This window comes from Arachis ipaensis, chromosome B9 (genome assembly GCF_059453495.1).
Source record: "Arachis ipaensis isolate K30076 ecotype BB chromosome B9, ASM5945349v1, whole genome shotgun sequence".
Lineage (NCBI taxonomy): Eukaryota > Viridiplantae > Streptophyta > Magnoliopsida > Fabales > Fabaceae > Arachis > Arachis ipaensis.
In genome coordinates, this window is record NC_142444.1 from 98,830,166 (window position 1) to 98,852,127 (window position 21,962).

Genomic DNA, 21,962 nt, shown 5'->3' on the forward strand with positions numbered 1-21,962 from the left:
CCTGGCTGGCTGTAAAGCCATGTCTCAATTCTTGTACTCAAGAAAAGAGCTTCTTTATCTTTCTTATCCAATTGGCTGTTGAATGTAAGGAATGTCAGGCGTGTCATGTCTGAGTTACATACTAAAGCTTGGCTGGCTATTAAGCCATGCCTGACCCTTTGATTGGAGCTTTAGAGCATAAGATTCCTGGAATTCATATTAAAAATTTTGGAATTCCTTTTTTTTCTTTTTCAAAAGAATTTTTTGAAAAATATAAAATAAAAATCCAAAAAAAAAAATTAGAAAATCATAAAAATCAAAAATATTTTTGTACTTCTTGTTTGAGTCTTGAGTCATATCATAAGTTTGGTGTCACTTGCATATGCATCTTGCATTTGTCGAAAATTTCATGCATTCATAGTGTTCTTCATGATCTTCAAGTTGTTCTTGGTAAGTCTTCTTGTTTGATCTTGATGATTTTTTGTTTTGTGTCTTTTCATGTTTATCATATGCATTCTTGAATTCTTAGTGTCTAAGCATTAAAGAATTCTAAGTTTGGTGTCTTGCATGTTTTCTTTGCATTAAAAATTTTTCAAAAATATGTTCTTGATGTTCATCATATTCTTCATAGTGTTCTTGGTGTTCATCTTGACATTCATAGCATTCATGCATGCATTCATTGTTTTGATCTAAAAATTTCATGCATTGCATCATTTTTCTTGTTTTTCCCTTGCATCATAAAAATTCAAAAAAAATCAAAAAAATATCTTTCCCTTTTTCTCTCATCACATTCGAAAATTTGAGTTGACTTTTTCAAAAATTTTTAAAATCAAGTTGTTTCTTATGAGTCAAATCAAATTTTCAATTTGAAAATCTTATCTTTTTCAAAATCTTTTTCAAAAATCAAATCTTTTTCAAAATTCTTAGTTATTTTCGAAAATTCCAAAAATATTTTTCAAAAATCTTTTTCTTATTTTTATACCAAATTTTCGAAAATAACATAATCAATTAATGTTTTGTTTCAAAAATTTGAAGTTTGTTACTTGCTTGTTAAGAAAGATTCAAACTTTGAGTTCTAGAATCATATCTTGTGATTTCTTGTGAATCAAGTCATTAATTGTGATTTTAAAAATCAAATCTTTTTCAAAACTAATTTTATCATATCTTTTCAAAAATATCTTCTTATCTTATCTTTTTCAAAAATATCTTTTCAAAATATCTTTTCTAACTTCCTAACTTCTTATCTTTTCAAAATTTGTTTCAACTAACTAACTAACTTTTTGTTTGTTTCTTAACTTTTTCAAAACTACCTAACTAACTTTTATTTCAAAAATTTTCGAAAATTACTAACATTTTTCAAAAACCATTTTCGAAAATCACTAACTCTTTTTCAAAATAATTTTCGAAAATTATCCCTCCCCCATCTCATTCTATTTATTCATTCATCTCCTAACATCTCATCTCACCTCTCTTCCATCCTCACAGTTGTGTTTCTTCCATTATATTACATTCTTTGTCTCCCCCTCTTCTTCCACTCACACAGGGATCCCTATACTGTGGTATAAAGGATCTCCATTATTATTATTATTTTTCTGTGCCTTCTTCTTTGTCATATGAGCAGGAGCAAGGATAAGAACATTCTTGTGGAAGCAGATCCAGAACCTGAAAGGACTCTGAAGAGAAAATTAAGAGAAGCTAAAATACAACAATCCAGAGAAAACCTTTCAGAAATTTTTGAACAGGAAAAGGAGATGGCAGCCGAAAATAATAATAATGTAAGGAAGATGCTTGGTGACTTTACTGCACCTAATTCCAATTTACATGGAAGAAGCATCTCCATTCCTGCCATTGGAGCAAACAACTTTGAGCTGAAACCTCAATTAGTTTCTCTGATGCAGCAGAACTGCAAGTTTCATGGACTTCTATCCGAAGATCCTTTTCAGTTCTTAACTGAATTCTTGCAGATATGTGATACTATTAAGACTAATGGAGTAGATCCTGAAGTCTACAGGCTCATGCTTTTCCCTTTTGCTGTAAGAGACAGAGCTAGATTATGGTTGGATTCTCAACCCAAAGACAGCCTGAACTCTTGGGATAAGCTGGTCACGGTTTTCTTAGCCAAGTACTTTCCTCCTCAAAAGCTGAGCAAGCTTAGAGCTGATGTTCAAACCTTCAGACAGAAAGAAGGTGAATCCCTCTATGAAGCTTGGGAAAGATACAAATAGTTGACCAAAAAGTGTCCTTCTAACATGCTTTCAGAATGGACCATCCTGGATATATTCTATGATGGTTTATCTGAGCTATCAAAGATGTCACTGGACACTTCTGCAGGTGGATCCATTCACTCACCTAAAGAAAACGCCTGCAGAAGCTCAAGAACTCATTGACATGGTTGCTAATAACCAGTTCATGTACACTTCTGAAAGGAATCCTGTGAGTAATGGGACGCCTATGAAGGGAGTTCTTGAGGTTGATACTCTGAATGCCATATTGGCTCAGAATAAAATATTGACTCAGCAAGTCAATATGATCTCTCAGAGTCTGAATGGAATGCAAGCTGCATCCAACAGTACTCAAGAGGCATCTTCTGACGAAGAAGCTTATGATCCTGAGAACCCTGCAATAGCAGAGGTGAATTACTTAGGTGAACCTTATGGAAACACATATAACTCATCATGGAGAAATCATCCAAATTTCTCATGGAAGGATCAAAAGCCTCAACAAGGCTTTAATAATGGTGGAAGAAACAGGTTTAACAATAATAAACCTTTTCCATCATCCACTCAGCAACAGACAGAGAACTCTGAACAAAATACTTCTAATTTAACAAATCTAGTCTCTGATCTATCTAAGGCCACTGTAAGTTTCATGAATGAAACAAGGTCTTCCATTAGAAATCTGGAAGCACAAGTGGGCCAGCTGAGTAAAAGGATCACTGAAATCCCTCCTAGTACTCTCCCAAGCAATACAGAAGAGAACCCAAAAGGAGAGTGCAAGGCCATTGACATAAGCGCCATGGCCGAACCTGTGAGGAGAGAAGAGGACGTGAATCCCAAGGAGGAAGACCTCCTAGGACGTCCAGTGATCAATAAGGAGCTTCCCTCTGAGGAACCAAAGGAATCTGAGACTCATCTAGAGACCATAGAGATTCCATTGACCCTCCTTATGCCCTTCATGAGCTCTGATGAGTATTCCTCTTCTGAAGAGAATGAGGATGTTACTGAAGAGCAAACTGCCAAGTTTCATGGTGCAATCATGAAGCTGAATGCCAAATTATTTGGCATTGATACTTGGGAAGTTGAACCTCCCTTGTTCATCAATGAACTAAGTGATCTGGATCAACTGACATTGCCTCAGAAGAGACAGGATCCTGGAAAGTTCATAATACCCTGTACCATAGGCACCATGATCTTTAAGGCTCTGTGTGACCTTGGTTCAGGAATAAACCTCATGCCCCTCTCTGTAATAGAGAAACTGGGAATCTATGGGGTGCAAGCTGCTAAAATCTCATTAGAGATGGCAGACAGCTCAAGAAAACAGGCTTATGGACAAGTAGAGGACGTGTTAGTAAAGGTTGAAGGCCTTTACATCCCTGCTGATTTCATAGTCCTGGATACTGGAAAGGAAGAGGATGAATCCATCATCCTAGGAAGACCTTTCCTGGCCACAGCAAGAGCTGTGATTGATGTTGACAGAGGTGAAATATTCCTTCAATGGAATGAGAACTCCCTTGTGTTTAAAACTCAAGGATCTCCCTCTGCAACCATGGAGAGGAAGCAGAAAAAGCTTCTCTCCAAGCAGAGTCAACCAGAGCCCCCACAGTCAAACTCCAAGTTTGGTGTTGGGAGGCCACAACCAAACTCTAAGTTAGCAAAAACTTGGTGCACGAAATTGTGATGTCACATTCATAATTTGTCACAACTTCGATACAACTAACCAGCAAGTGCACTGGGTCGTCCAAGTAATACCTTACGTGAGTAAGGGTCGAATCCCACGGAGATTGTTGGTATGAAGCAAGCTATGGTCACCTTGTAAATCTTAGTCAGGCAGATATAAAGTGATAATGGTGTTTTCGAAAATAATATAATAGAATAGGGATAGAGATACTTATGTAAATCATTGGTAGGAATTTTAGATAAGCGAATGGAGATGCTTTTCGTTCCTCTGAACCTCTGCTTTCCTGCTATCTTCATCCAATCAGTCCCACTCCTTTCCATGGCTGGCTTTATGCAAGGGCATCACCGTTGTCAGTGGCTACATCCCCTCCTCTCAGTGAATAATATGCTCACGCACCCTGTCACGGCACGGCTATTCATCTGTCGGTTCCCGATCATGCTGGAATAGGATTCACCCTCCTTTTGCGTCTGTCACTAACGCCCAGCATTCGCGAGTTTGAAGCTCGTCACAATCATTCAATCATTGAATCCTACTCGGAATACCACAGACAAGGTTTAGACTTTCCGGATTCTCTTGAATGCCGCCATCATTCTAGCTTACGCCACGAAGATTCCGGTTAAGAGATCTAAGAGATATTCATTCTAGCTTATTTCATGTAGAACGGAAGTGTTTGTCAGGCACGTGTTCATAGGGGAGATGGTGATGAGCGTCACACATAATCATCACCTTCATCACGTTCTTGGGTGCGAATGGATATCTTAGAAGCGAAATAAGATGAATTGAATATCTCTTAGATCACTTAACCGGAATCTTCGTGGCGTAAGCTAGAATGATGGTGGCATTCAAGAGAATCCGGAAAGTCTAAACCTTGTCTGTGGTATTCCGAGTAGAATTCAATGATTGAATGACTGTGACGAGCTTCAAACTCGCGAATGCTGGGCGTTAGTGACAGACGCAAAAGGAGGGTGAATCCTATTCCAGCATGATCGGGAACCGACAGATGAATAGCCGTGCCGTGACAGGGTGCGTGAGCATATTATTCACTGAGAGGAGGGGATGTAGCCACTGACAACGGTGATGCCCTTGCATAAAGCCAGCCATGGAAAGGAGTGGGACTGATTGGATGAAGATAGCAGGAAAGCAGAGGTTCAGAGGAACGAAAAGCATCTCCATTCGCTTATCTGAAATTCCTACCAATGATTTACATAAGTATCTCTATCCCTATTCTATTATATTATTTTCGAAAACACCATTATCACTTTATATCTGCCTGACTGAGATTTACAAGGTGACCATAGCTTGCTTCATACCAACAATCTCCGTGGGATTCGACCCTTACTCACGTAAGGTATTACTTGGACGACCCAGTGCACTTGCTGGTTAGTTGTATCGAAGTTGTGACAAATTATGAATGTGACATCACAATTTCGTGCACCAAGTTTTTGGCGCCGTTGCCGGGGATTGTTCGAGTTTGGACAACTGACGGTTCATCTTGTTGCTCAGATTAGGTAATTTTCTTTTTGTTTTCTTTTCAAAAATTTTTCAAAAATATTTCAAAATTTTCTCACTTGTTTTCGAAAAAAAAAAATGTTTTCAAAAATATTATTTTTCTTCAGAATTTTTAAGAATGAATTCTAGTGTTTCATGAAGCATGTTGAAGCCTATCTGGCTGTAAAGCCATACCCAAACTACTTTGGGATTGGCATTCAACTAATCACTCCAGTCCATGTAATTATATGCTAAAGCTTGGCTGGCTATTAAGCCATGCCTGACCATTTGATTGGAGCTTTAAGACTAACGTGGCAAGATTCCTGGAATTCATATTAAAAATTTTGAAATCCTTATTTTTATTTTTCACAATAATTTTCGAAAAAAAAATAATAAATAAAAATACAAAAAAATTAGAAAATCATAAAAATCAAAAATATTTTTGTGTTTCTTGTTTGAGTCTTGAGTCATGTTATAAGTTTGGTGTCAATTGCATATGCATCTTGCATTTTTTCGAAAATATCATGCATTAATAGTGTTCTTCATGATCTTCAAGTTGTTCTTGGTAAGTCTTCTTGTTTGATCTTGATGATTTTTTGTTTTGTGTCTTTTATTGTTTTTCATATGCATTCTTGAATTCTTAGTGTCTAAGCATTAAAGAATTCTAAGTTTGGTGTCTTGCATGTTTTCTTTGCATTAAAATTTTTCAAAATTATGTTCTTGATGTTCATCTTGACATTCATAGCATTCTTGCATGCATCACATGTTTTGATCTAAAAATTTCATGCATTGCATAATTTTCATGTTTTTCATAAAAATTTTAAAAATCAAAAAATATCTTTCCTTTTTTTTTCTCTCATCAAATTCGAAAATTTGGATTGACTTTTTCAAAAATTTTTAAAATCAAGTTGTTTCTTATGAGTCAAATCAAATTTTCAATTTGAAAATCTTATCTTTTTCAAAATTCAAAATCTTTTTCAAAATTCATGATTATTTTCGAAAATTCCAAAAAAAAATAATTTTCAAAAACCTTTTTCTTATTTTATATCATAATTTTCAAAAATAACATAATCAATTAAAGTTTTGATTCAAAAATTTGAAGTTTGTTACTTGCTTGTTAAGAAAGATTCAAACTTTAAGTTCTAGAATCATATCTTGTGATTTCTTATGAATCAAGTCATTAATTGTGATTTTAAAAATCAAATCTTTTTCAAAAACTAATTTCTATCATATCTTTTCAAAAAAATATCTTCTTATCTTATCTTTTTCAAAATTTGATTTCAAAATATCTTCTCTAACTTCCCAACTTCTTATCTTTTCAAATTTGTTTCAACTAACTAACTAACTTTTTGTTTGTTTCTTAACTTTTTCAAAACTACCTAACTAACTCTCTCTCTCTAATTTTCGAAAATATCTTCCCTCTTTTTCAAAAATTTCTTTTTTATTAACTAATTATTTTTATTTTTTATTTAAAAAAAAATTCGAAAAAAAATACTAACCTTTTTCAAAAACTATTTTCAAAAATCACTAACTCTTTTTCAAAAATTGTTTTCGAAAATTCACTTCCCCCTCTCATCTTCTTCTATTTGTTTATTGATATACTAACATCTTTCCTTCAACTCTCCAAAAATCCGAACCCCCTCTCTCTCTGAGTTCAGATTTTCTTCTCTTCTTTTCTTCTACTAACACAAGGATCCCTATACTGTGGTATAAAGGATCCATATTATTATTACTATTTTTTCTGTGCCATCTTCTTTGTCATATGAGCAGGAGCAAGGACAAGAACATTCTTGTTAAAGCAGATCCAGAACCTGAAAGGACTCTGAAGAAAAAATTAAGAGAAGCTAAAATACAACAATCCAGAGATAACCTTTCAAAAATTTTCAAACAGGAAAAGGAGATGGCAGCCGAAAATAATAATAATATAAGGAAGATGCTTGGTGACTTCACTGCACCTAATTCCAATTTACATGGAAGGAGCATCTCCATTCCTGCCATTGGAGCAAACAACTTTGAGCTGAAACCTCAATTAGTTTCTCTGATGCAGCAGAACTGCAAGTTTCATGGACTTCCATCTGAAGATCCCTTTCAGTTCTTAACTGAATTCTTGCAGATATGTGATACTGTTAAGACTAATGGAGTAGATCCTGAAGTCTACAGGCTCATGCTTTTCCCTTTTGCTGTAAGAGACAGAGCTAGATTATGGTTGGATTCTCAACCCAAAGACAGCCTGAACTCTTGGGATAAGCTGGTCACGGCTTTCTTAGCCAAGTACTTTCCTCCTCAAAAGCTGAGCAAGCTTAGAGCTGATGTTCAAACCTTCAGACAGAAAGAAGGTGAATCCCTCTATGAAGCTTGGGAAAGATACAAACAGTTGATCAAAAAGTGTCCTTCTGACATGCTTTCAGAATGGACCATCCTGGATATATTCTATGATGGTTTATCTGAGCTATCAAAGATGTCACTGGACACTTCTGCAGGTGGATCCATTCACCTAAAGAAAACGCCTGCAGAAGCTCAAGAACTCATTGACATGGTTGCTAATAACCAGTTCATGTACACTTCTGAAAGGAATCCTGTGAGTAATGGGATGCCTACGAAGAAGGGAGTTCTTGAAGTTGATACTCTGAATGCCATATTGGCTCAGAATAAAATATTGACTCAGCAAGTCAATATGATTTCTCAGAGTCTGAATGGAATGCAAGCTGCATCCAACAGTACTCAAGAGGCTTCTCCTAAAGAAGAAGCTTATGATCCTGAGAACCCTGCAATAGCAGAGGTGAACTACTTACGTGAACCTTATGGAAACACCTATAACTCATCATGGAGAAATCATCCAAATTTCTCATGGAAGGATCAAAAGCCTCAACAAGGCTTTAACAATGGTGGAAGAAACAGGTTTAACAACAGCAAGCCTTTTCCATCATCAACTCAGCAACAGACAGAGAACTCTGAACAAAATGCTTCTAATTTAGCAAATCTAGTCTCTGATCTATCTAAAGCCACTGTAAGTTTCATGAATGAAACAAGGTCTTCCATTAGAAATCTGGAAGCACAAGTGGGCCAGCTGAGTAAAAGGATCACTGAAATCCCTCCTAGTACTCTCCCAAGCAATACAGAAGAGAATCCAAAAGGAGAGTGCAAGGCCATTGACATAAGCGCCATGGCCAAACCTGTGAGGAGAGGAGAGGACGTGAATCCCAAGGAGGAAGACCTCCTGGGACGTCCAGTGGTCAATAAGGAGCTTCCCTCTGAGGAACCAAAGGACTCTGGGGCCCATCTAGAGACCATAGAGATCCCATTGAACCTCTTTATGCCCTTCATGAGCTCTGATGAGTATTCCTCTTCTGAAGAGAATGAGGATGTTACTGAAGAGCAAACTGCCAAGTTTCATGGTGCAATCATGAAGCTGAATGCCAAATTATTTGGCATTGATACTTGGGAAGTTGAACCTCCCTTGTTCATCAATGAACTAAGTGATCTGGATCAACTGACATTGCCTCAGAAGAAACAGGATCCTGGAAAGTTCATAATACCCTGTACCATAGGCACCATGATCTTTAAGGCTCTGTGTGACCTTGGTTCAGGAATAAACCTCATGCCCCTCTCTGTAATAGAGAAACTGGGAATCTATGGGGTGCAAGCTGCTAAAATCTCATTAGAGATGGCAGACAGCTCAAGAAAACAGGCTTATGGACAAGTAGAGGACGTGTTAGTAAAGGTTGAAGGCCTTTACATCCCTGCTGATTTCATAGTCCTGGATACTGGAAAGGAAGAGGATGAATCTATCATCCTAGGAAGACCTTTCCTGGCCACAGCAAGAGCTGTGATTGATGTTGACAGAGGTGAAATATTCCTTCAATGGAATGAGAACTCCCTTGTGTTTAAAACTCAAGGATCTCCCTCTGCAACCATGGAGAGGAAGCAGAAAAAGCTTCTCTCCAAGCAGAGTCAACCAGAGCCCCCACAGTCAAACTCTAAGTTTGGTGTTGGGAGGCCACAACCAAACTCTAAGTTTGGTGTTGAACTCCCATATCCAAACTCTAAGTTTGGTGTTGGATAGTCTCAACAAAGCTCTGCACATCTGTGAGGCTCCATGAGAGCCCACTGTCAAGCTATTGACATTAAAGAAGCGCTTGTTGGGAGGCAACCCAATGTTTATTTATCTAACTATATTTTTCTTAGTTATGTGTCTTTATAGGTTCATGATCATGAGGAGTCACAAAATAAATATAAAAATTGAAAACAGAAGAAAAATCACACCCTGGAGGAGCATCTGTCTGGCGTTCAAACGCCAGAACAGAGCATAGTTCTGGCGCTGAACGCCCAGAATGGGAGCATCCTGGCGCTGAACGCCCAGAACAAGCATGGTTCTGGCGTTCAACGCCAGAAATGGCAGCAAAGGGGCGTTTAACGCCCAAAATGGGCACCAACCTGGCGCTGAACGCCCAGAGTTGTGTGCAAGGGCATTTTACAAGCCTAAATTGGTGCAGGGATGTAAATGTCTTGACACCTCAGGATCTGTGGACCCCACAGGATCCCCACCTACCTCATCATCTCTCTTTCCATTCATGATCATCCCTTCTTTTTTTCCATTTACCACTCACATCCATACACCCACTACCTTAAAAAATTCAACATCTCTCTCCCACCCAATCCCACCCATATGGCCGAATACACACTCCCATCCATCTCCTCCATATCTTCTTCTTATTCTTCTATTCTTTCTTCTTTTGCTCGAGGGCGAGCAACATTCTAAGTTTGGTGTGGTAAAAGCATAGCTTTTTTTGTTTTTTCCATAACTATTGATGGCACCTAAGGCCAGAGAAACCTCTAGAAAGAGGAAAGGGAAGACAAAAGCTTCCATCAAGGGTCTATAGCTCAGTGGTAGAACATTTGACTGCAAATCAAGAGATCCCTGAGATACCTCAAGGGATACATTTTCTTCCACACAATTATTGGAAGCAACTAAGGGTGGAACATCAAGAGCACTCCATCATCCTTCATGAAATTTGAGAAGATCTAAAAGCACTGAAGGAGGAGCAACAAAGGCAAGGAAGAGACATAGAAGAGCTCAAGGACATCATTGATTCCTCAAGAAGGAAATGCCACCATCACTAAGGTGGATTCATTCCTTGTTCTTAATTCTTCTGCTTTTCGTTTTCTATGTTATGTGCTTATCTATGTTTGTGTCTTCATTACATGATCATTAGTAGTTAGTAACTTTGTCTTAAAGTTATAAATGTCCTATGAATCCATCACCTCTCTTAAATGAAAAATGTTTTAATTCAAAAGAACAAGAAGTACATGAGTTTCGAATTTATCCTTGAACTTAGTTTAATTATATTGATGTGGTGACAATGCTTCTTGTTTTCTGAATGTATGCTTGAACAGTGCATATGTCTTTTGAAGTTGTTGTTTAAGAATGTTAAATATGTTGGCTCTTGAAAGAATGATGACTAGGAGACATGTTATTTGATAATCTGAGAAATCATAAAAATGATTCTTGAAGCAAGAAAAAGCAGCAAAGAACAAAGCTTGCAGAAAAAAAAATAGGCGAAAAAAAAATAGAAAGAAAAAGAAAAAGCAAGCAGAAAAAGCCAAAAGCTCTTAAAACCAAGAGGCAAGAGCAAAAATCCAATAACCCTTAAAACCAAAAGGCAAGGGCAAATAAAAAGGATCCCAAGGCTTTGAGCATCAGTGGATAGGAGGGCCTAAAGGAATAAAATCCTGGTCTAAGCGGCTAAACCAAGTTGTCCCTAACCATGTGCTTGTGGCGTGTAGGTGTCAAGTGAAAACTTGAGACTGAGCGGTTAAAGTCAAGGTCCAAAGCAAAAAAAAAAAGAGTGTGCTTAAGAACCCTGGACACCTCTAATTGGGGACTTTAGCAAAGCTGAGTCACAATCTGAAAAGGTTCAACCAATTATGTGTCTGTGGCATTTATGTATCCAGTGGTAATACTGGAAAACAAAGTGCTTAGGGCCATGGCCAAGACTCATAAAGAAGCTGTGTTCAAGAATCATCATACTGAACTAGGAGAGTCAATAACACTATTCGAAATCTGAAGTTCCTATAGATGCCAATCATTCTGAACCTCAATGGATAAAGTGAGATGCCAAAACTATTCAAGAGGCAAAAAGCTATAAGTCCCGCTCATATGATTGGAGCTATGTTTCATTGATAGTTTGGAATTTATAGTATATTCTATTCTTTTTATCCTACTTGATTTTCAGTTGCTTGGGGACAAGCAACAATTTAAGTTTGGTGTTGTGATGAGCGGATAATTTATACGCTTTTTGACATTGTTTTTAGTATGTTTTTAGTAGGATCTAGTTACTTTTAGGGATGTTTTCATTGGTTTTTATGTTAAATTCACATTTCTGGACTTTACTATGAGTTTGTGTGTTTTTCTGTGATTTCAGGTATTTTCTGGCTGAAATTGAGGGACTTGAGCAAAAATCAGATTCAGAGGTTGAAAAAGGACTGCTGATGCTGTTGGATTCTGACCTCCCTGCACTCAAAGTGGATTTTCTGGAGCTACAGAACTCGAAATGGTGCACGTCCAATTGCGTTGGAAAGTAGACATCCAGGGCTTTCCAGCAATATATAATAATCCATACTTTGGCCAAGAATAGACGACGTAAACTGGCGTTCAACGCCAGCTTTCTACCCAAATCTGGCGTCCAGCGCCAGAAAAGGAGCCAAAACCAGAGTTGAACGCCCAAACTGGCACAGAAGCTGGCGTTCAACTCCAAGGAGGACCTCTACACGTGTAACAATCAAAGCCCAGCCCAAGCACACACCAAGTGGGCCCCGGAAGTGGATTTATACATCAAATACTTACTCATGTAAACCCTAGTAGCTAGTTTATTATAAATAGGACCTCTTACTATTGTATTAGGCATCTTTGGATTACCTTATGATCCTTTGATCACGTTTTAGGGGGCTGGCCATCTCGGCCATCTCAACAAAGCTCTGCACATCTGTGAGGCTCCATGAGAGCCCACTGTCAAGCTATTGACAGTCTCAACAAAGCTCTGCACATCTATGAGGCTCCATGAGAGCCCACTGTCAAGCTATTGACATTAAAGAAGCGCTTGTTGGGAGGCAACCCAATGTTTATTTATCTAACTATATTTTTCTTAGTTATGTGTCTTTATAGGTTCATGATCATGAGGAGTCACAAAATAAATATAAAAATTGAAAACGGAATCAAAAACAGCAGAAGAAAAATCACACCCTGGAGGAGCATCTGTCTGGCGTTCAAACGCCAGAACAGAGCATAGTTCTGGCGCTGAACGCCCAGAATGGGAGCATCCTGGCGCTGAACGCCCAGAACAAGCATGGCTCTGGCGTTCAACGCCAGAAATGGCAGCAAAGGGGCGTTGAACGCCCAAAATGGGCACCAACCTGGCGCTGAACGCCCAGAGTTGTGTGCAAGGGCATTTTACATGCCTAAATTGGTGCAGGAATGTAAATGCCTTGACACCTCAGGATCTGTGGACCCCACAGGATCATCTCAGGATCTGTGGACCCCACAGGATCCCCACCTACCTCATCATCTCTCTTTCCATTCATGATCATCCCTTCTTTTTTCCATTTACCACTCACATCCATACACCCACTACCTTCAAAAATTCAACATCTCTTTCCCACCCAATCCCACCCATAGGGCCGAATACACACTCCCATCCATCTCCTCCATATCTTCTTCTTATTCTTCTATTCTTTCTTCTTTTGCTCGAGGGCGAGCAACATTCTAAGTTTGGTGCGGTAAAAGCATAGCTTTTTTGTTTTTTTCCATAACCATTGATGGCACCTAAGGCCAGAGAAACCTCTAGAAAGAGGAAAGGGAAGACAAAAGCTTCCATCAAGGGTCTATAGCTCAGTGGTAGAACATTTGACTGCAAATCAAGAGATCCCTGAGACACCTCAAGGGATACATTTTCTTCCACACAATTATTGGAAGCAACTAAGGGTGGAACATCAAGAGCACTCCATCATCCTTCATGAAATCAGAGAAGATCTAAAAGCACTGAAGGAGGAGCAACAAAGGCAAGGAAGAGACATAGAAGAGCTCAAGGACATCATTGATTCCTCAAGAAGGAAATGCCACCATCACTAAGGTGGATTCATTCCTTGTTCTTAATTCTTCTGCTTTTCGTTTTCTATGTTATGTGCTTATCTATGTTTGTGTCTTCATTACATGATCATTAGTAGTTAGTAACTTTGTCTTAAAGTTATAAATGTCCTATGAATCCATCACCTCTCTTAAATGAAAAATGTTTTAATTCAAAAGAACAAGAAGTACATGAGTTTCGAATTTATCCTTGAACTTAGTTTACTTATATTGATGTGGTGACAATGCTTCTTGTTTTCTGAATGTATGCTTGAACAGTGTATATGTCTTTTGAAGTTGTTGTTTAAGAATGTTAAATATGTTGGCTCTTGAAAGAATGATGACTAGGAGACATGTTATTTGATAATCTGAAAAATCATAAAAATGATTCTTGAAGCAAGAAAAAACAGCAAAGAACAAAGCTTGCAGAAAAAAAAAAATAGGCGAAAAAAATAGAAAGAAAAAGAAAAAGCAAGCAGAAAAAGCCAAAGCTCTTAAAACCAAGAGGTAAGAGCAAAAAGCCAATAACCCTTAAAACCAAAAGGCAAGGGCAATTAAAAAGGATCCCAAGGCTTTGAGCATCAGTAGATAGGAGGGCCTAAAGGAATAAAATCCTGGTCTAAGCGGCTAAACCAAGCTGTCCCTAACCATGTGCTTGTGGCGTGTAGGTGTCAAGTGAAAACTTGAGACTGAGCGGTTAAAGTCAAGGTCCAAAGCAAAAAAAAAAAAAAAAAAAAGAGTGTGCTTAAGAACCCTGGACACCTCTAATTGGGGACTTTAGCAAAGCTGAGTCACAATCTGAAAAGGTTCACCCAATTATGCGTCAATGGCATTTATGTATCCGGTGGTAATACTGGAAAACAAAATGCTTAGGGCCACGGCCAAGACTCATAAAGAAGCTGTGTTCAAGGATCATCATACTGAACTAAGAGAGTCAATAACACTATTCGAAATCTGAAGTTCCTATAGATGCCAATCATTCTGAACCTCAATGGATAAAGTGAGATGCCAAAACTATTCAAGAGGCAAAAAGCTATAAGTCCCGCTCATATGATTGAAGCTCTGTTTCATTGATAGTTTGGAATTTATAGTATATTCTATTCTTTTTATCCTATTTTGATTTTCAGTTGCTTGGGGACAAGCAACAATTTAAGTTTGGTGTTGTGATGAGCGGATAATTTATACGCTTTTTGACATTGTTTTTAGTATGTTTTTAGTAGGATCTAGTTACTTTTAGGGATGTTTTTAATAGATTTTGTGTTAAATTCACATTTCTGGACTTTACTATGAGTTTGTGTGTTTTTCTGTGATTTCAGGTATTTTCTGGCTGAAATTGAGGGACTTGAGCAGAAATCAGATTCAGAGGTTGAAAAAGGACTGCTGATGCTGTTGGATTCTGACCTCCCTGCACTCAAAGTGGAGTTTCTGGAGCTACAGACCTTGAAATGGCGCGCTTCCAATTGCGTTGGAAAGTAGACATCCAGGGCTTTCCAGCAATATATAATAGTCCATACTTTGGCCAAGAATTGACGATGTAAACTGGCGTTCAACGCCAGCTTTCTACCCAAATCTGGCGTCCAGCGCCAGAAAAGGATCCAAAACCAGAGTTGAACGCCCAAACTGGCACAAAAACTGGCGTTCAACTCCACAATTGGCCTCTGCATGTGCAACACTTAAGCTCAGCCCAAACACACACCAAGTGGGCCCCGGAAGTGGATTTATACATCAAATACTTACTCATGTAAACCCTAGTAGCTAGTTTATTATAAATAGGACCTCTTACTATTGTATTAGGCATCTTTGGATTACCTTATGATCCTTTGATCACGTTTTAGGGGGCTGGCCATCTCGGCCATGCCTGGACCTTCACTTATGTATTTTCATACGGTAGAGTTTCTACACTCCATAGATTAAGGTGTGGAGCTCTGCTGTCCCTCAAAGATTAATGCAAAGTAATACTGTTTTCTATTCAATTCTTCTTATTTCACTTCTAAGATATCCATTCGCACCCAAGAACGTGATGAAGGTGATGATTATGTGTGACGCTCATCATCCTTCTCCCTTATGAACGCGTGTCTGACAAACACTTCTGTTCTACATGAAATAAGCTAGAATGAGTATCTCTTAGATCTCCTAACCAGAATCTTCGTGGCGTAAGCTAGAATGATGGCAGCATTCAAGAGAATCCGGAAGGTCTAAACCTTGTCTGTGGTATTCCGAGTAGGATTCAATGATTGAATGACTGTGACGAGCTTCTAACTCGCGATTGCAGGGCGTTAGTGACAGACGCAAAAGGATAGTAAATCCTATTCCAGCATGATCGAGAACCGACAGATGAATAGCCGTGCCGTGACAGGGTGCGTGAGCATATTATTCACTGAGAGGATAAGATGAAGCCATTGACAAGGGTGATGCCTCCAGACGATTAGCCGTGCCGTGACAGGGCATTGGATCATTTTCCCGTGAGATGACCGAAAGTAGCCATTGACAGTGGTGATGTATCACATAAAGCCAGCCATGGAAAGGAGTAAGACTGATTGGATGAAGATAGCAGGAAAGCAGAGGTTCAGAGGAACGAAAAGCATCTCCATTCGCTTATCTGAAATTCCTACCAATGAATTACATAAGTATCTCTATCCCTATTTTATTATATAATATTCGAAAACACCATTATCACTTTATAGCTGCCTGACTGAGATTTACAAGGTGACCATAGCTTGCTTCATACCAACAATCTCCGTGGGATTCGACCCTTACTCACGTAAGGTATTACTTGGACGACCCAGTGCACTTGCTGGTTAGTGGTACGAGTTGTGAAAAGTGTGATTCACAATTTGTGCACCAGTTAGCTTAAGATAGAAATTGTGTATTGTTTAAGAGTGGAGAACATTATGGGAACATGGATTATAGAAACAAAGGTAGAAAGTTAAAAAGAATAAAGACATTTCAAAATAAAAGTTTTGGGAAACATGCTCATGTGAAATCAAAACAATCAAATTACCATGTGCATAAAAAAATTATTTAAATAAAGGGGATACAAAAAATTCCCCAATTGCAAATAAAAGGAATAAATGCACATGGGACAAAAGTTAAAGTTAATATATGAGCTTGCAATACAAAGTGAGAAAATTTGGGTAAATAGGTAAAGAAACCTTTGAATTACAAAATATGTATGTTAGGTGAGATCTTAGACTAATCAAGGATTCACTTATTAGCTCACTTAGCCTTATACATATACCCTTACCTTTACCTTGGCCCATTACAACCTTAAATAAAGACCTCATGATTTTTGTATGTCTGTATTCTGTAATTGTTGATTGGTTAGATGAAGAACAAAGTTACAGAAAGTAAGGATAAAAAGAAGAATAGAGTGATTAACCCAATAAACACTGAGTGACTAGAGAGTAAACACAAAATCCAGTGAGGGTTCAATAGCTCATCAACATATATCTCTGCTTAAATTGTTAATTGTCTTGCAAGTTTGTACAATATTTTTCTTTCCCATCTCAATTGTAAAATTGCTTTAACATTATCTAAGGTTTGGCTATGCATATATGATTCCTTGAGAATGTGAATTAATTCAACTACATGTAAGTCTTATATACAAGTGAATGACAATTAGAATTGCATGATTCATTTAGGTAGTTGCATTTAGAGTAGATTGCATTGCATGAGATTCCACCACTTTAACTTTAACCTTACTCTTTATCTTGGATTTAGCATGAGGACATGCTATTGTTTAAGTGTGGGGAGGTTGATAAACCCATATTTTATGATATATTTTGTGCCTAATTTAAGTGATTTATTCAATCCTTCACTCACTTATTCATGTTAATTGCATGGTTTTACTTTCCCTTCCTTATTTTGTGATATATGTGAAATACATGTTTCCTATACTTTAAAAATAATTATTTTAATTACTCTTTATTACCATTTGATGCCGTGATTTGTGTGTTAAGTAGTTTCAGATATTCTAAAGGTAGGAATGACTCAAAGGATGGAAAGGAAACATACAAAAATGGAAGGAAAGCACAAAATGGAGTTTTTGAAGAAACTGGCAGCGACGTGAACGCGTGGGCGACGTGGCCGCATGCTTGGCGCGAAAAGACAGTGACGCAAACACATGACCGACACGATCATGCGCCATGAGCAAAACGCAGATGACGCGGATGCATGACCGAAGCGGACGCGTGATAAGGAAAACTCCAGATGACGCGACCGCGTGACCCACGCGGACGCGTGACAGAGGCCACGCACCAGAAATTACAGAAAACGCTCCCAGTGATTTCTGAAGTCCTTTTTGGCCCAAATCCAAGTCCAGAAGGCACAGATCAGAGGTTATGAAGTGGGGGAATGCATCCATTCAAGGGGAGTCTCCAATTATTCACTTTTGATGATTTAGATGTAGTTTTTAGAGAGAGGTTCTCTCCTCTCTCTCTTAGCATTAGGATTTAGGATTTTTCTTACTTTCATGATTGTCCCATTTTATCAGGTTCAACTTTCCTTTTTAATATATTCTCAATTTAATTTATGAACTTTTCTATGTTACAGATAATTCTCTTAATTAATGTTATTTGAGGTATTTCAGTTTATGATTGCTCTCTTTTATTTATGTTACTGTTGCTTCCAATCTGAAGACATTTTTATTCCAGTAGATTTAGTTTTTCCCTTTTGGCCTTGGTTATGAAATCAGTAACTCAGGAGTTATCAAACTCAACGTGATTAATAATTTTTATCTTTGCTAATTGAATTGAACTTCAATAATTCCAGTCCTTTCTTAGGAATTGACTAGAACCTGAAGATCAGACTAATCAATCCACTTGACCTTCCCTTGCTTTAGTAAAGGCTAACTAAGTGGGATTAAGACTCAATTCTCATCACCATTGATAAGGATAATTAGGATAGGACTTCCAATTTCTCATACCTTACCAAAAGTTTATTTTACAGTCATTTACTTATTTTAATTGCAATTTAAATTACTTGCTCCCTATTTTTAAAACCCCAATTTACAATTTTCATAACCAATAATAAGAACATACTTCCCTGCAGTTCCTTGAGAAGACGACCCGAGATTTAAATACTTCGGTTATCAATTTATTTAGGGGTTTGTTACTTGTGACAACCAAAACGTTTGTACGAAGGGATTTCTGTCGGTTTAGAAACTATATCTACAACGCGACTATTTTTATAAAATTCTTTACCAGCAAAAAATCCTAACGTCAGTAACTCTCAAGTAATAACTTCTCAAGTGAATGGGACTTACCAAGCTAAATATCCCAACACGAAGAAGTACTTAGAAGAAACCCTTGAACAATTAGCTCAATTCCAGATGCCGAGGTCCAACACATAGCTCAGGAGTCGAAGATCCAAGCTGATGCCCTCTCCAAATTATCCAGTACCAAGCCATGGGGAAACAATAAAAGCTTGATCCAGGAACTCCACGCACCATCAAAGGCCAAGGAAGTTGATACGTCGGACACATTGGCTATCTCTAATCTAAACTTAGGTTGGATGACCCCTATTATCGAATATCTCAAATTCAAAATCATTCATAAAGAAGAAAGGGAAGCAAGGAGGCTCATAAGGAAAGTACAAAACTACACCTTGGTTTACAACATGTTATATAGAAGAGGAGTATTTACACCTTAATTAAAGTGTGTCCCGACCTCCAAGACTAATGAAGTCTTAGAGAAAGTCCGTTGTGGTATATGCAGAAACCACCTAGGAACACCGCCACTAGTTAAGAAAGTGATCCGAGCTGGCTTCTTTTGGTTGACCTTACAAAAGGAAGTAGCCGGCTTCGTCAAAAAATTTCCATCTTGAAAAAAGCATGATAACTTCTATGCGGCACCTCAACAAGAGCTCATTAGCGTCACCTCATCTTGGCCATTTACAAAATGGGGCTTAGACCTCCTCGGACCATTCCCACAAGCTCCTGGGTAGGTAAAATACCTCATAGTGGGATAGATTATTTCATTAAGTGGATTGAGGCAGAACCTCTGGCAACCATTACAGCTCAAAGAAGTCAGAAATTTCTCTACAAGAACATCATCACCTGGTTTGGAATTCCACACTCCATCACCACAGACAATAGAACTCAATTTACCGACTCAACATTCAGAAGTTTGGTGGCAAGCCTCAAAATTAAACACCAGTTCATGTAGGTAGAGCACCCTCAAGCCAATGGATAAGCAGAAGCTCCAAATAAAGTCATATTAGCTGGAATAAAGCACCGACTACAAGACTCAAAGGGAGCATGGGCCAAAGACCTTCCTCAAGTCTTGTGGGCATATCGGACCCCCCCCCACCCCACTCAACAACTGTAAATCTCCTTTTTGACTTGCTTATGGCATAGAAGCCATGATCCCTATAGAAGTCAATGAAGAATCTCCAAGGGTTAGATTCTACGACGAAGTAGGAAACGTCCAAGCTCAAAAGGAAAAACTCTACATTCTACCAGAAGTCCAAGAACAAGCCTAGATAAAGCAGGAGGCATTGAAGCAAAGGGTATCCATGAGATACAACAAGAAAGTCATAAGAAGAAGCTTCACCACAAACAACCCTTAATCCGAAATGACATCGAAACGCAAAGGTCGGGTGAAGGGAAGCTAGCCGCGAACTAGAAGGGTTACTTCAAAGTGTCCGACCTCCAAGGAAAGGAACTCCCAAGGTCATGGCACCTATGCAACTTGAAAAAGAAATACAGCTAGAAAGCGCACCTTGCTCCCTAGTGTACTCTTTTTCCCGACTTTATGGTTTTTTTCTGAGAAGGGTTTTCTTGAAGAGGATTTTAACGAGGCATCATAATAAGGACTAAGGGTTAGTAAAAGGGAAAACCTTTTAGTAGCAAGAAAGCTTATGTAAATAATTTTCTCATTAATGAAAGTTTATTTTTTCATTAATTATTCCATTAACACGCACTAATTTAAGCTCGAAAAACCGCAAAAATCATTGCCCGACCTAGATGGTCGGCAAGATGAAGCGACGAGGTCCAAATTACTGTAAGAAGTTATACAAGCAGATCGTGGCCCGACCTCTTTAAAAGAATTAAAGTTTAGCAAAAGAGGTAAGCCTAAAATGAATTGCAAAAGTAACTTGATAAAATCAACTACTTAAAGTCGATGCACAATTAATTTTCCAACTAAGAGAAACACATAGTCTTGACCTTACAAAGGAAAGGTTCAACATAGTGGCCAACCTACATTGGCCGACATCTTCAACGACTAAAAAATTTGGTCTCGAGGAATAACTCGACCGAATTAGCATCAAAGAAAAGTCATTAAGTGGCTCATCAAAAATTTCTACTAAGTTACGAAGCTACAATAATTGGGTCATCCCAAGAAAAAATTGATAAGGCGAAAACTCATTAATAAAAACTACCACAATTAAAGTTGTGGAAAAAGTTTTTAAGTAAACTATGAAGGAAAATATAAAGTGTTCAAACTACGACTATTATAAAGTAAATTATTCATAAAAGACTCACAAGTTGGGCCATCAAAGATTACAAAAGGAAATCCAGAGGGAGGTGTCTGTTGATCGGAGGTCATATTGGAGATGTCTTCAGGTTGAGCTTCGGAGGTCGGGTGAGTCCCAGGCTGAGAAGAAAGGGGCTCATCATCCAACCGAGTCGGGAATCTTTGCGAAGCTCCCTTAACGCGGGTGTCCGAGGTCGTCGGATCTCCCATAGGGACATTTTCCTCATCATCGGGAGGAGGAACAATCTTCCCATCAACCACGATTATGTCGGGATTGATGAGGGAGACTCGAGAGCAACAACTTTGAATTGGGCTTTTAAGTTTTTGACCAACTCGTCCATCCCTTGGAAGATCATTTCCTCCAGGCCGGCATACTTTTCCCTTGCCTTAGCGACCTCATCCACCAAGGTCAGCTTCTCCCTAAAAACTCGGGTATAACTCTTCTCAGCCTTCTTTTTTAAAACCTCAGCCATAGCACAAATAGCCTCCGACTACTTCACCCTCTCCCGAGCTTCGGAAAGATCGGACACAAGAACTTCCTTCTCTTTTTTTCCAACTCTAACCTAGCCTCCTGTAATGATGCCATATCAGCTTTCAAATCGGACAAAGTTCGCTGAGTGGCACCAATGGGAGTCTCCTTAAGCCGTCTCAATAAAACCGAGCACACCCCGACTGTCCTTATCCTACCCCGTGCTAAGACTAGAAGGTGGTTTTTTTTATAGAAATATCATCCATACTTATAAAGCTATTGGGAAGGACATGTTTCTAACAAAAAGCCATAGCATCAAAGCCTTGCTTATATACACTTTCCAATTTGGAAGTTTTACCCGTCTTAGGTTTTGGTTCAGGAAAAGGAGGGGCAAGGGGACTCGTCAGAATACCAGAATCAACAGGAGAAGTAAGAAGAGCAGGTGACAGATTAGAAATGACCTTAACCGAGGCAAAAGCACCCGAATCCAATTTTGAGGGAGAAGAAGGATCACCCATTTCACCGACCTCTTTCA

At 38.4% G+C, this 21,962-nt stretch overlaps 2 non-coding genes across 2 annotated transcripts; both read right to left on the reverse strand.

Moving 5' to 3' along the window:
- Nucleotides 1-2,126: 2,126 nt before the first annotated feature.
- On the reverse strand, nucleotides 2,127-2,234 carry LOC148545594 (small nucleolar RNA R71). The gene has a single exon (XR_015900340.1). It is a non-coding gene; the product is annotated as a small nucleolar RNA R71 (small nucleolar RNA).
- Nucleotides 2,235-7,660: 5,426 nt separating this feature from the next.
- Nucleotides 7,661-7,768, reverse strand: LOC148545595 (small nucleolar RNA R71). Its single transcript, XR_015900805.1, has one exon. It is a non-coding gene; the product is annotated as a small nucleolar RNA R71 (small nucleolar RNA).
- Nucleotides 7,769-21,962: the final 14,194 nt, after the last annotated feature.